Source organism: Petromyzon marinus, chromosome 32, assembly GCF_048934315.1.
Source record: "Petromyzon marinus isolate PM22_M1 ecotype Great Lakes invasive population chromosome 32, UKy_Petmar_22M1.pri1.0, whole genome shotgun sequence".
Classification (NCBI taxonomy): Eukaryota; Metazoa; Chordata; class Hyperoartia; order Petromyzontiformes; family Petromyzontidae; genus Petromyzon; species Petromyzon marinus.
The window spans coordinates 11,284,049-11,300,147 of NC_133698.1; the positions used below are offsets into that span (position 1 = coordinate 11,284,049).

General features: G+C 46.9%; 1 non-coding gene across 1 annotated transcript; it reads right to left on the reverse strand.

The window, feature by feature from the left end:
* Positions 1 to 1,381: 1,381 nt before the first annotated feature.
* Positions 1,382 to 1,455, reverse strand: TRNAR-UCU (transfer RNA arginine (anticodon UCU)). The gene has a single exon. It is a non-coding gene; the product is annotated as a tRNA-Arg (tRNA).
* Positions 1,456 to 16,099: the final 14,644 nt, after the last annotated feature.

Here is a 16,099-nt window from a genome sequence, read left to right on the forward strand (position 1 = left end):
GAGACGGCGGTGGAGTGACAGAGAAGCATCGTTGTCATTTGAGAGCGCAGCAGAGGGGGAGTGAAAGGAATGGAGGAATTGTAGGAAGAAGAAAAAAAGAGGCACAAATAGAGGAGGTGGCGGAACAAAAAAACCCACACACGCACAGGACCGGGAGTTAGCGGGACCCACGCAGGGAAAAACCCGACAAGGCAATCGACCTCAGGCCGCGTCTCCATTGCACCAGCGCCGCCGTGCGAGGTCACCGAGTAGCGGACAAAGGTGGTAACGATGTTCACGCGGACCGTGCCGGTCGTCAGGCTCCCCGTCTGGCGCTGCGAAGCCACGGCGGCGGAAATTAATCCTAAATACAGCAAATGAATAGACTGAATGTGACGCGCAGGAGGAGAGGGGGGGGACCGGTGGGATTAGAGACGAGGGAGGGAAATCATAAATTAAGCTTCCCCAGAGATGTTGGTCGTCTGTTCATCTCTTTCCCGTTTTTTTTTTCCCCCCGTCCCGACTGCAGTGTGCAGAGCTGTAGTCAGCACCAGCTAACGGTAGGCGGTGATGTTCAGTCCTAATCGAGCAGCCGAGATATCATTCGCCGCGCCGCAGGCTGAAACATTTTCTGATTCCACCGTGGCGTATCGTGCCGTGCAATCAACGAGCGGGAAGTTCGTCTTGCGACAGGAGATGCGCAAAAGAGTGCTTGCTTTTTATTTTTTTTGTACGGCAGCGTGATGTGGCAACCTCTAAAAATGCATTGCACCGCCTGTATTTCTCTACACATTATACTCAGTACTCATTGAGAAAATAATGGCAAACGACGGAGGAGTACTAAATACGATTGCAAGGACAAATCCGTGCGATATGATTATTTTCGTGGCTGTATGTAAGTCAAAGTCTCCAGAGCTTGTGTTTGAAATGTATCAATGTTTAGGTTGCTTTATCACAAAAAGATGGCACCCTGAAAGGGTTTAATTAAATGATTCCCAATTAATAACATCTGGTGCTTTAAAGTAAAAAATAAAAGCCTAAAAACTGATGGATCGACGATTCCGATAATGTCGTAAAAAAATGACGTCAAAAATATATCAGATTTTGGAAAAGTGTTGACAATTAAAAATATTGACTCCACGTGCAAAATCATCACATCCACCTGAGTAGGCAGCTCCCACTGCTATTATTAAATAAGAGAATGATAGTGACGATGAAAAAAAAAATCTCTGCATCTGTGAACGCAAAACCGTACGGAGCATCGCACAACACAACCGCACGCTACAACGAAAAGCACACGAGCGCAGGCACAGAGAAAAAAAAAATTTGGCCAAACCAACGCCTCTCAACCACCGTCAATTTCACAGCCGTCGAATCAATAATAAGCATACATAGCCATGCTCATCTCTGCCGGGACTCGAACCCGGAACCTCTGGATTAGAAGTCCAGCGCGCTTGTCCATTGCGCCACAGAGACGCCACCGGCAGACGGGGAGAAAGCACCGCTTTTAATCTGCTCCCTGCACCGCGGAAGAGCTCACGCACGGCACGCAACGCGGCACGCTCGAAAGACGCGCAGCGTCACCGCGCCCAGCCACGGTGACTGGGCGCGGCGTGCGAGAGCGAGAGCGAATGGCGCGTGCGGGTGCGCTCGTGTCCGTGCGTGTGAGTGGATGGGAGCATCCCGTTGTGTGTGCGAGTGCACGTGTGTGGGTGTGTACGTGCATGGGTGGGTGAGTGGATGGCAGCATCCCATTGTGCGTGTGTGGGTGTATACGTGCATGTGCGTGTTTATGGGTGTGTGCATGTGTGTGTGCATGTGTGTGTGCATGTGTGAATGCAAGCATCCCAGTGCATCATCCACACGTGTTCATGTGAATTCATCCATCCTCATCGTGAGTGTACGCATGTGTGTGTTATTTTGTTCATACGTACATGTGTGTGCATTGTGCATGCACCCTTTCAAGGTGTGGATGCGTGTCTTTGTGTGTACAGTGAGGGAAAAAAAGTATTTGATCCCCTGCTAATTTTGTACGTTTGCCCACTGACAAAGAAATTATGAGTTTATAATTTTAATGGTAGGTTTATTTTAACAGTGAGAGACAGAATAACAACAAAAAATCCAGAAAAACGCATGTCAAAAATATTATAAATTGATTTGCATTTTAATGAGGGAAATAAGTATTTGACCCCCTCTCAATCAGAAAGATTTCTGGCTCCCAGGTGTCTTTTATACAGGTAACGAGCTGAGATTAGGAGCACACTCTTAAAGGGAGTGCTCCTAATCTCAACTTGTTACCTGTATAAAAGGCACCTGTCCACAGAATCAATCAATCAGATTCCAAACTCTCCACTATGGCCAAGACCAAAGAGCTCTCGAAGGATGTCAGGGACAAGATTGTAGACCTACACAAGGCTGGAATGGGCTACAAGACCATTGCCAAGCAGCTTGGTGAGAAGGTGACAACAGTTGGTGCGATTATTCGCAAATGGAAGAAACACAAAATAACTGTCAATCTCTCTCGGCCTTGGGCTCCATGCAAGATCTCACCTCGTGGAGTTGCAATGATCATGAGAAGGGTGAGGAATCAGCCCAGAACTACACGGGAGGATCTTGTCAATGATCTCAAGGCAGCAGGAACCATAGTCACCAAGAAAACAATTGGTAACACACTACGCCGTGAAGGACTGAAATCCTGCAGCGGCCGCAAGGTCCATCTGCTAAAGAAAGCACATATACATGCCCGTCTGAAGTTTGCCAATGAACATCTGAATGATTCAGAGGACAACTGGGTGAAAGTGTTGTGGTCAGATGAGACCAAAATGGAGCTCTTTGGCATCAACTCAACTCGCCATGTTTGGAGGAGGAGGAATGCTGCCTATGACCCCAAGAACACCATCCTCACCGTCAAACATGGAGGTGGAAACATTATGCTTTGGGGGTATTTTTCTGCTAAGGGGACAGGACAACTTTACCGAATAAAAGGGACGATGGACGGGGCCATGTACCGTCAAATCTTGGGTGAGAACCTCCTTCCCTCAGCCAGGGCATTGAAAATGGGTCGTGGATGGGTATTCCAGCATGACAATGACCCAAAACGCACGGCCAAGGCAACAAAGGAATGGCTCAAGAAGAAGCACATTAAGGTCCTGGAGTGGCCTAGCTAGGCTCCAGACCTTAATCCCATAGAAAATCTGTGGAAGGAGCTGAAGGTTCGAGTTGCCAAATGTCAGCCTCAAAACCTTAATGACTTGGAGAAGATCTGCAAAGAGGAGTGGGACAAAATCCGTCTAACCTCTGTGATTGCCAACAAGGGTTTTGCCACCAAGTACTAAGTCATGTTTTGCAGAGGGGTCAAATACTTATTTCCCTCATTAAAATGCAAATCAATTTATAACATTTTTGACATGCGTTTTTCTGGATTTTTGTTGTTGTTATTCTGTCTCTCACTGTTCAAATAAACCTACCATTAAAATTATAGACTGATCATTTATTTGTCAGTGGGCAAACGTACAAAATCAGCAGGGGATCAAATACTTTTTTCCCTCACTGTATGTGTACACGCATAGGTGGAGCGGTAGTGTAGCGGTTAGCGCGCTGCGCTACGAACCCGGTGACCCGAGTTCGATTCACGCTCACGGCCAACACCAGTGACGATTATCTGAACCAGTCCGGCCGTCAGCAGAGTGTACTCAGTGGATTGTACACAGTAGATTGTAAACAGTGCTATGAACCCAGCGACTTGACTATTTGGTGGCAGGGTGGTGGGCGCTCGCGATAACATGTGCACCTCAAAGCAAGAAGTTCATGGGTTTGATTCCTGACTCAGACACCTTTTTGCGTGCAGCTTGTATGTTCTTCCCTCTGTACTGCATGGGTTTCCTCCACGTTCTCTGGTTTCCTTCCATAGCTAAAAGAACACACACACACGCGCACAATGAAATTGGTATTAGCCAGACACCTCGATGCTGAAAAATTACCGCGAATTACCGCAATTCGGATTCCACGCAGCGGCAACATTGGGCCCTTTCGCAAAAAAACTTGACACGGCACTCCTGAAATAGTCTTGAGAGTCAGTGAGGCTTTCCTGGGTAAACGTGAAAACCGAATAATTCTTGATGGTAACATAACAATAAAACCAATCACAATAATAATCTTCTTCGCTTCTTTCGCATGGCTACATGCAGAGCAACAACCACAGTGCCACATTCAGCTAGTCAAGCCAGAGAACCGCACCAAGAGCAGGGGAGTGTATGATCGCTGTGGTGTCTCCTTCGTTATTTGTGGATCGGGCGTTGCATCGTTTTCCATTGTATGTATGGTCTGTTCTGGACGACCACAGTCAATAATAATAATAACAAACTTGAGTTGAATTCATAGCCAGGGCTGACATCAGTGGCAAGTACAGGAAGCAACAAAGCCAGTTAACATCCCATGATGGGCCAACGTTAGCATGTGTCTGTAAACTGTTGGCCCAAAGTGTTATCCCAGTCTCGGCTCATGTATGTATGTTGAACTACCTTCGTACGTTACGTAGCTGACCACCCTAATCGGAGATGCGGGGGGAAGGACAACAAACTAAACACAAAACGCATTTTTCAAGAAATTAGTTTTCAATCTAGATTTTAAAGTGCATAACTCCAGTGGTTTTCTAATATCGGAAGGAAGAGCGTTCCAGACGGCCGTAGAAGTGCATCCATAAACGCGCGATGCGGTGACCGTCTGTGTTCGATGGCCAGCGAAAAGCCACTGCGAGGATGACCGGGGTTTCCGTGGTGGTTTATTATCCTTGACATATGCAGGTGGATTCATTGAGAAACTGGCATGCCGCTGCCAGTGGCTTTATCATCGGCACTTTCTCCAACAGATATACACTGTACTCACCAAATCATGCATGTAACTAATCAAATGTCGTATGCAAACTCCATGGAAATGTTACATCAATTTTTTATTTCCACTAGGCAAAAAGAGCAAACAAAACTATCGATATGTTTTTCTTTGAACAATAAAAATTAGACCGTTAAAATGTACGTGAGAAAGAAATCCATTTTTAATAGAAGCAGATCCTGAATCACGACAATCAATTGAATCTCTGGGGGCAGAGGGGCGATAATTACCTGCATCGCATTAACACGAATCCAGGGCACAAGTGGAGCGTGCAGGTGTGCATTGTGCTGTGTTCATATACAGGGACTCCTCTACTTACGAATATTCGACTTACGAACTTTCAAAGATACAAATAAACCTGTCTGTATGTCCAGTTGTCTGTTCGGAGTGAGAGCCGTAAGTTCAACAGCCACGCAATAGATGGCGGTGGTGGCATCTACACCTGCAGAACGTGAAGAACCAGTGGCATTTACATCTACAGGAGACTATACAACTTATAAAGCCATTCCCCATGTCCGTACGTTTGGAATCGACAGGAGTAAAGTTGGACTTACGAACACATCGACGTACGAACAGACCTCCGGAACCTAACTCGTTCGTAAGTAGAGGAATCCATGTATATACGCAGCAATGGAGCGGTGGTGCAGTGGTTAGCATCGTACAGTACAAACCCAGTGACCTGAAATCAATGCTTGACCGTAGCAAACATTAGTGGTAAGTGGCATCTGAACCGATCCTGGGCCTGTCCTAGGTCGACCTTAACATTCAATGAGTACCTGGTGTGGCACGTGTGTGTGAACATGAGCATTGGGTAGACAAAGACGGCCGGGCGTGATGCTGGCCAAACAACTCCCTTATGCGTCATTACGACCTTAAATAGCTGCTCACTTAACAGGCTTTACCCGACAGCCCAAAAGGTTACACGGGGGATCTTTGTCTTTGTCGCGTGTATTTCTATTTTATTATCATACTTTTTTTTTGTTACCCAGGAAAGGTTCACCTGAGTCTCAGGATTATTTATCAAGAGGTTACCTGCCCAGCTATGTGTTTTGTCCAGTAGGGGGGCGATGCTGTACACCTTTCCAGTATATTTTCGGGTATTTTTTTATTGTTGTTGTGAAACTCTGCACCGTAACTCTGGAACAAGATTGGCCTAAAACGCTCTCTCTCGAGGGAGAGAGAGAGCGAGAGCCTCACGGCGATCTTTAGCATCCACTGTGAACCCGGAGACCCGAGTTTGATTCCGGCTCGGTGAACCGTTCACGGGCGTCCTCCCTTAGGTCGACTCAGCCTTAAATAGGTCCAGTACCTCTATAGCGCGGTATGAAAACAGCACCGGGGAGACAAAGGCGTCCGGGCGTGGCATTGGACACAACCGATCCTGCTCGCGTGCCAGAGTGCCGGCCTTCATAGGGGCTACTCGCTAACAGCATTTGCCCCCAGTCTGCTAAGGGGCCGTCCATAAATGACGTCACGCACCTAGGGGGGAGGTTGGTCAGACATTTGTGACGATGTGTGACGAGGGGGGCGGGGTTGAGAAATGTGACGTCACATCAAAATGCGCAACTTCTACTTAATTAAATAGACTTTTTGATAAATGTTTTCTCCTACAACATCAGAGTGCAGCGGCACATTAAATACGCACTACAGTGACAATAGTTTAAAGCGATTTGAAGCATGTTTTATATTTTTTTCGGGGGGGGGGGGGCAGAGCTTTGTGACGTCATATTTGAGGGGGGTCTGACTTTTTGTGACGCCGTGTGACGAGGGGGGGGGGGGTCAAAAATCGGCCAAAATCGCGTGACGCCATTTATGGACGGCCCCTAAAGGCTATACGGGGGATCTTTGTCTATCGGTGTTGGGGTCAGGCACTCACGTGGGTGCAGCCAATCCTATTTTAGGGGTCACTGGCACGCCACAAAGGGACGCACTGGGGCTATGCACCTTTACATCCTCTAGATTGACAAACTCGTTTCTTTCTCACTGCTTTTTGTGTGTAGTATGTTGTCCTTCCCCGGCATCTCCAATTAGCACGGCCGGCTACGTACGGTGAGACGTTCAACCTACATAACACTATACACACGACACTATACACACTACACTATAATACACACGACCCTACAATACACACTACACTGTACACTACAATACACACTACACTACGATACACTCCACCACGATTACTATATTGAAAATGTATTTCTTTCGAACGGCTTTTTTGTATTTAATTCGCTTTCTTTCCCCTGCCCCGCACCTCGGATTAGCGCGCTTGGCTACGCACGGTGCGAAAGAAGTTCACCGTCCATACGTGTACAGTAGCACGCAACATCCAAAGGGCCTCTCCCTGGGAAACGTGGGACAGCAAAACGAGACAACTGAACGCCGTTAAACCCAAACAACAACATCAACAACAACATCAACAACAAACAACGACACCGCAGCCCTCTGTGCGCCACTCACGGAAGCGATCACAACGTCGCCACTCACAGAGAGGAGGGACGAAGGCCACCCAGACACCCACTGCTCACCATCTGTCGCTTGCTGTTGGCCGTCTGTTGGCTTTTGTGTCGGTCTTCGTGAGTCCACGAGTTTCGCCGGAGTAAATTTCCACGGATTTACACCACGCCAAGTGAAGGAACTTGGCTTCTCGCAGCAGCAACAACAACAACAACACAAACAAAATCGTCGCCACGGTCTGCGCAGGGCCCTCTGGTGACAAGGAGGCACACGAGGCTTGGGGCTGTGACCTGGGTTAATTATTGACACCCCCCCTCCTCGAGTGCCTGTAGCATATGTTATGAAGGGGCCCTAAATATATATTTAAAAAAAAACATGTAAATATTAAAACACAATTTTTTATAAGCTTGCATAGTAAAGTAATTTTATGTTTTCATTCGCTATACAGCCAGATAATATGACAAATCGCTGACCTTAAACAACCAGGTCGTTCGTAAAAGTTGAAGGCGGTATAGTACTATAGTAATAGAGCAAGTGCAGAATAACTTAACCGGAATTTATAGCTCGAAAGCATTTCATGCGGGGCCCTTGAAAGTACGGGGCCCGTAGCTACTACATATGTGGTAGCTACTACATTTGTAGCTACTTTTGCTAGACTGTACAGGTACTATAACTACTTAACGCACTGAACATTATCACGAATCGTGGTCACGATTCAATGAAAAAACTCAAATGTAACCACTTGTGCCGAGGTCTAGCGGCCTCTAGTGCATGGAGGTGTTACGTGCATTGGGAATCTTTTATGCTAATTATTTAAGCAATCTTTGGAAGAACGTAATCAACCAGGTAGGGTGTTGACTGTTGTGTTAGCCGACTCTCTGTGTTGTATTGCATTATATTACTAAGTTTAATATGTTTGTTTTCTCATTAATTCTTACCTGATGATGGTTGCTTGTGTTGCAATCGAAACGTCGTATTCTATTATTATTTAATTTATTTTCTTTCTACGTGACTTTCCCGAAAGAACCAAAGAGTAATTATTTAATCTTAACACATCTATTTATTTATTTTACCAGGTTAGGACCACTGAGCTACGTAGCTCTCTTTCAGAAGCGACCTGACCGCAAACGATAGCCCAACGAAGTGGCTTATCGCGTGGACATTGAGAGCAGCCAAATACTCTAAACGCGCGATGTTGACTCAAAATGTTTAGAGAGAAACCGGAGGACCCGGAGAAAAATCCACGCGAGACACGGGAAGAGAGACACCGCAAACTCCACATACACAGCAGGCATCAGCGTCGGGAACGAATCCACGATCCCCCTGCATACCAGGCGAGGTAGTTGACATCTCCTAGCCACCGGAATATTTATCTGGAGAAATCCGATGAGCCATGAAGCTCCTTTTCACAGACGTCCAGCAGTTTCGCAGATGTCCGGCAGAACCAACCACTGACGTTGGCTGATAGGTCGCATGTAAGCACCCTTTCCTCTAGCCATGCATTGAGAGGGTCTCAGCTCTGCTGACCAAGGATAGACATAAGCCTGTGCTTGGACCGTGTCCGAAACGTGGAGAGAGTATATTTGACCTCTTCTTCTCTTGCCTTCAGGCCGGCGTTTCCCCGACTGCAGATGCGTCGTGTGCTGCTAGTTTCATAGCACCACAAGACGCCGCTGTGGTCAGGTCGCGTCTTTGATGTTTTTTTTTATTACACGCTTTCATTTAACTCACTCTGTTCGTCGTTGTTGTTGTTGTAGCCTCAAATCTTGTAACTCAATTTTAACCCACTTCCCAATGTGGTATCGACAGCAAACTTGGTCAACTTACGTCACACTGATGACAATACTATATTTTATCATAAGAAATATATATATTTTTTAAACAATCTTTTTAATATGCTACGTTTCGGCTTGGGTCTAATTGTCCACGCTCAACTGACGTTGGCTGTAATTGGCCACGGGCCCGTTACGTTGTGACAAGCTTCGGGGCCACTTCTGTGAGTCGTGGAGTTCTGCCATTACTAGCACATTTCATAAAAGCGTGTTTTTAATATTTTTTATATTACTTATTTATTGGAAAAAAATCACATTGTTGTCTTTGCGTGCAATGGCCCCGAATTGTATTCTAGGAGCAGATTATTGGACTTTGTTCACAGGGTGCAGAGTGAAACATTAACCTGTCAGGGCTTCTGTCCAATCTCTTGCACAAAGATCATTCACCCATGTAGTATTATTGTATACCGAGCTGTTTGCCCGTCCTAGGGCGGAAGCTGTAATATTTACTAAGAAATTGAGCAGACTATAATTGTATATGTTGTGTACATGTTATGGCAGTGCTTCTTGCACGAAACTACGTCATAAAACACCTCACTTCATGTTACTAAAGCACTGTATATACCTGACCTTCAATTTGTTCAAATCCACTACTCTGATACTATATTATCTACTCCTTTCGGTCGCTGGGGTTGAAATAAATTGGAATTCGATACAAAATCTGGAAAAATCACCGAGAAATGTCTATTTTACCATAATGTAGAAGCATCAATTAGACTTACCTTTTGTCTCAAGTGCTGAATAAATAAAGACACCAAATCCACTTTATTGCTGCGTGAGAATTATTTATTAGATTAACTTTCAATAAAGAAACGTCAAACTTAAAGCGAATTTGCAAAAAAATACATATTTCCGCTCGACCTTCTTCGTGAGTGTAAAAATCCACCCGCTCATGAATATTCATGACGGGGGGGGGGGGTGCGGCATGTGAAGTGACGTCACGTGCGTGACACACAGACGTCCTCGGCTCATTATACTAGTAATGAGTTGTTAGCAAGCACCCAATACGTTAATCAGGCCATACGATGGCATGGTGTGCCGGGCCGCCTTTGTCTCCCTCGTGTTAATATCTACACACCCCTAACTCACGCTGTATAGCTGAGTCGCCGAAGGAAGGTGCCGGGACAGATTCTGGTGCCACTTTGCTCCTGATAATTATTACGAAACAGCAATAACCCCTGTTTACGCCGGGGATGAGTTGCTGAAAGGTGCGTCGGCGAAAATCGAAACGGCGTCAATCGAAGCGATTGTACAGGGTACAGGTGGTGGTGGTGGTGGCGGAGAGGCGACGATGCTGTCAGCGACGTGAGCGTGGGTTGAGGCGACACTAATAGGGTTGTGGTTTTAATAGAGTGATTTTAGCGAACACCACGCCCGCCCGCCTTTGTCTCACCAGTGGCGATGTTTTTACACACCTGCACCAGGTACTCATTTGAGGCTGAGTCGACCTAGGGGAGGCCCATGACCAGTTCGCATAATCGTCACTGGTGGCCGTGAGTGGGAATCGAACCCGGGTCTCTGCAGGGTTCTCTGCCGGGTTCGTAGCGCATGGCGTTAACCCCTGCACTACCGCTCCCCAAAGCTAAAGATCCCCCATATAGCCTTAACAGACTGTTGATGCAAGTGCTGTTAGCGAGCGCCTACGAAGGCCGGCACGACACACGAGGGGGTTGGATGGCCACTCATTTAAAACCGAGCTGACCTGCAGAATGCACAGACGAGGCTCGTCTATCAGTTTTCACCGGTGATATTCTTGTCTAGAAATAAAACACTGGTCGCTTGGACTGCAATGTAGGGAACGACAACAACACATTGTGCCACCACTCCCCACACACCAACACCCTCTGCCATCTATGGCTGCGGTATCTGTGCCTCAGTCGTTTACAAAGCGTAAGCATTGTAAAAAGTAATAAAAAAGGGACTCAAAAGTCTCAAAATAACATGCGGCCGCTATCACGGAAAGTTATCGCTGCCGATTGCCAAAAACATGCTCCCAAATTGAACACGGTTGAAAGCCCTCTCGAACGCGAAACTTGACTTTCTTTCATAGACGGGGGGTGATTGCATAATGAAGGAAACTTTCCAAACTAGGAACCAAAGAACACAAGCGTCTGAACCTTACCCTTTACAATTCCCCATCACCCCACATATTTCTCTCATCACTCAACCTCCTAAAAATACGTTTTTCAAAAGTAAATATTAACTGATCATACCAGTAACCTGGCAACCGTTGAAATTTTCTCCAATCACTGAACTGCCGTGCCCAGGAGATTGTGTCGAACCGGCGACCTTAAGGATTTCAATTCCAGCGCGGTGGCGGCTACGCACGTGGCAGTCTGTAATTCAGCGCTGTGCAGGCAGCGAGGTCTTGGTGGATCACCGCACTGATGTTGTGAAACTCCCTTCTTCCCGTGGGTGAGCGTCAAGGAGGAGGTGCCGCACCCTGGCTCGCCAGGACAGGGCGGTACGGCAAGTGGACTAATCGCCATTTGTTTCCTTCTGTACGGAGGATAGTGTTGTCGCCCCCCTCGCACGCAAGCGTGTTTCCCTCCCCCCCCCCCCCCCCCCCCCGGATGCTCAGGTTTCCTCCGATATTGGTGTCACTATCGCGCTTGGCGCCAGCTACTGCCGCAGGAGTGGAAACGTAAGTCGGGAGTCCTCTCTGCCACCAGACCGTAGGTTGACATGGAAGCTGGCCATAGGGGGCCATGGTTCTGGTGAGGGTTGGAGCAGAGCAAATGAGGGACGTGCTGCTCCGTGTGAACCCGCGAGGGCACGTGGTCGAGGCAGGGTAGCGAGGCGGCCGAACGGGGGCTCGAGTGACACGTGACGTGGAGCCGAGCGCCTTCTGGCAAGATCCAGAAGGGGGCGTGGCCGCAGGCGGGGGCGGGGCCGTGCTCGGGGGGTATAAAGGGGAAGCCCCGAGAGAAATCGAGGCTCGCCTGTGGAATTAACCCTCGGTGCTTATGTCTCTACGTCTTCGGTCGGCATCGTGGGGTCAGGCAGCGTGTAGACTGACCAGTTCGTGTAGTTAACCCGCTGCTGACGTGGTTAACTGTGTAACTATCACTTAGCAGGAGAACCAGTGTACGTTTAGTTAGTTACCCTGTTGGGGAGTTGTTGAATAAACGTGTTGCATCCAACTCCAGTGTGTGCCTCCATACATCGCACTACACATGCATTGGCTGAACGCATCTTAAAATAAAAGCCCAACGCCCTATAATAACGAGCAGTGATGCCGCTGTCAGCTCGAAAATAAATAGTATCCGATAAGTGCGGCTCAGATGTTTACAGTGACGGATAGACACGGGATTGTGTGTGGGCTATTTAGCAATGGTCAGCCTAATGTGGTCGTGGCCCATGTGATTATAATAATAATAATAATAATTTACATTTGTAAGGCGCATTTCATCCGTAGATCCCAATGCGTCGACATCATTACGTAAGCATGTCATGGGCTTTCGGTTACAGTTGTGTTTGTAGTAATTTATTACGTGACTAAATTACATATATGAATAAACAATGCCTCCATCGTGAGTTTGTGTGTATTGTTATTACACGTGTTTACCCATGACAGCATGAGTGAGCCTCAAGACTTGTCTTCAGGAAGGTCCTGCCAGGGTTTCACACAGCAGGGGGCAATGTTGCGATGTGCAATTCCAATTAAGGATATTTTCAGATAAAATGTTCTTCCAAAACTAGTTAAGTTGCATGTTGTTTTTGTCAATTGAGGAAACTGGAGATATTAACTACCTCGCCTGGTATACAGGAGGTTGTGGGTTTTATCCCGACTTGACGCCTGTTGTATATTTGGAGTTTGCGTGTCTTTCTCCCCCGTAGTCGAGTGGATTTTTCTCCAGGTGCTCCGGAGTTTCCCTCCGCATTTAAATGTCCACGCGATTACAGGCCACTTCGTTGGGCTATCATTTGTGATCGTCAGGTCGCTTCTGAAAAAGGAATACATAGCTGAGTGGGGCCTTACCTGATAAAATAAAAAAATAGTATTAGTTCACTCTTTGGATTCTTTCGGTAAAGTCACGTAGAAATAAAATCAAATAATAATAGAATACGACGTTTCGGTTGCAACACAAGCAACCATCATCAGGTAAAAATGAATGAAAAAACACAGGCACGGAAACAACACAGGCAGACCAAAGATCCCCCGTGTAGCCTTAACAGACTGTAGGGGCAAGTGCCGTTAGCGAGCACCTATGAAGGCCGGAACGGTACACGAGGGGGTAGGTGGCCAGCACCACGCCCGACCGCCTTTGTCTCCCTAGTGGCGATGTTTACACACCGCACCAGGTACTCATTTGAGGCTGAGTCGACCTAGAGGAGGACCGGTTCAGATAATCGTCACTGGTGTGGGCCGTGAGCGGGAATCAAACCCGGGTCGCCAGGTTTATACCGCTCCACTACTGCTCCCCTAGAGAGACACCCACACAAAGACATACAATCTCTCTCTGCATGTGTGTCTGCCTGTGTTGCTCCCGTGGCTGTGATTTATCATTCATTCTTACCTGATAATGGTTGCTTGTGTTGCAACCGAAACGTCGTATTCTATTATTATTGTTTGATTTTATTTCTACGTGACTTTACCGAAAGAAGCAAAGGGTATTTTCTGCAGTCACGAAAGCTTCGAATCTAGTTTTAGTTTAGCTTTAAAACCACACGGTAAAGTCACGCGATAGGCACGCCTACCAGAAAGGTGCCCGAGTCGGGAATCGAACCGAGACGTTTGTTGTTGTACGGCACACACGTTACGCCTGTCCCACCCTGCCGCACAAGAACCAGCTTTGATTGATTCATCAATACACCGTTACACCCCGACTGTACGCCCAGAACGTGCAGCGGGCATTAGTACAGTCTTACTAATTGAATTATCTGCCCCCAGGGCAATGCGTGTGGGTTTCATTATTAACTGGCGCCTTCGATTAGCGCGGTTGGCTCCGTACGGTGCGAAATAAGTTCAACGCACATACACGCAAGATCCAGTTAACATTTTACCAGAAATACGTTTTCTGTAAGAATGCAATTTTCCGTCCCACCAATCCTGTAACTAAAAATAAAAAAGCGTAAAATCTTTATACGCTCTTAACAACGAAGTAAAGGTTTTGTATTGACAGCTCTCCCAATGGTGCTCACAGTTTGCATTGGGAAAACTTCATTCTTTCGAATGCCAATGCGTTAGCTGATCGACAACGTTTGTCTAATCATGTCGAGCATAGCAAGCAACAGTGGTCGCGTGATAAAGATTTTGACATGCTGCTGGCAAATTGATCAGTGGTGTTACGATGTGGACCCCGGCGGTTCGTGGGAGATTCTAAATATTCCATCTACCCTGTAAAGCATTCTATTGAGGTTCAATAGAGACCTCACTAATGGGTGTCACCTCATGAAATGGACGTTCCGTTTTGGAAATCGCGAGCGGGGCACACTCCACCTTGTGTCAGAGAGCGCCATCTGGAGAAGGCATCACCCAGCGACTTGTGAAAGTCGTGCAAGAATGTGTCAATCAAACGGAACATTTTAATCGTCTGAGCTGCAATGGCACACGACAGAGGGAAGTGGAAATGAATGATGGAATGTGCAGTGGACATCGACGGGGCTATCTGCCCGTAGAGATCGTGATGATGATGAGCTGGAATGAGCAACCTTATCGGGCAAACAACATTAAAGTTGGTGGGTGGTTTTGGTGCGGAGTCATTGGTGACCAAGCTGAGACAATCAATTAACTAACAACTTGAGAACCTGGTTAATCATTAGCGGCTCTATCCCAGATGTGAACCCAGGTCCTCAAAAGTGCAGGCTCAGAATCGCTGACTCTGCATCGTCCCCCCCCCCCGAAGCGAGCCGCTTTGGCCAACTGAAGTACATTTTTTGCCAACAAATATATAAAAATAAGGCGGTGTTCAAACACAGCGTGAAAAAGAAAGTTCGCAGAGTTAATGCAAAACATGTTGAGTTTATCTATCACCAAGTCGCCTCACAACGTAACATAGTAACTCCCAGAGATGGCAAACACAATGCGCACAGAGGAAGGCAATTCACGTTGGTCTGGACACAATGTGGCTGGGTGATTCTGGGGGCTTTTGGTAAAGCACAGACCCTGTCGCCTACATCGCGGACGGTCTAAGTTCAAATCCCGGTCTCATACCCGATGCTAAACCAGGCTTTGGAGGATGAGGGTTAGCACAGAAACATTTGTATAAATTTGATTATGGAGTCACGGTGATTTGGCTAAGCTGATGTCCAAAGGCTTCTGGTGTTCGCGTATGACAGGGATCTTAAAGGATATCGAATAGATGCCTCTCATAATACTCTGAGGATTTGTTCTCACGAGGTGAGAGCTGTGAACAAACATGCCAATTTATTCAAAATAAAGGTTTCTGGGTTAGATCGCGTAAGTACACATGTGTCGTAACTCTCCACCATCTAACTCAGACACCTTTGTTATGGTTAATATTGGTAGCGAAAGCCTATGTGTTAAAATGACAATGCATTACTGCTTTAGCAGCACCGCCGGTGCTGTTGTTGAGCAATCCTCGCAACATTTAACAAAATTTGTACGGGCGTTTCGTTGGAATTTACAACCAGCATCATCAGGCAAGTTGCAAGTTGCCTGATGATGCTGGTTATAAGCAAACTCTGGACACGGTTTTGACGCGTCACTGTCTCCGATGAGCACGGCTGGCTACGCACGGTGCGAAAGAGGTTCAACAGTTCCACTGCTGGATTAAAAAAAAATTTCCACCCGAGGACGGACCGCTTGTGTTGCGATCGAAACGTCGTGATTTATTTTATTTTATACCCACGTGACTTTACCGAAAGAACCAAAGAGTAAGGTTCGGCATGCACACAACAGGTCCCAAACCCATGCCGACGAAGGGTTCGCGTTTATCTCAAGCTAATCCGCAGAGGGCACACCCCGCAACACAAAGCCG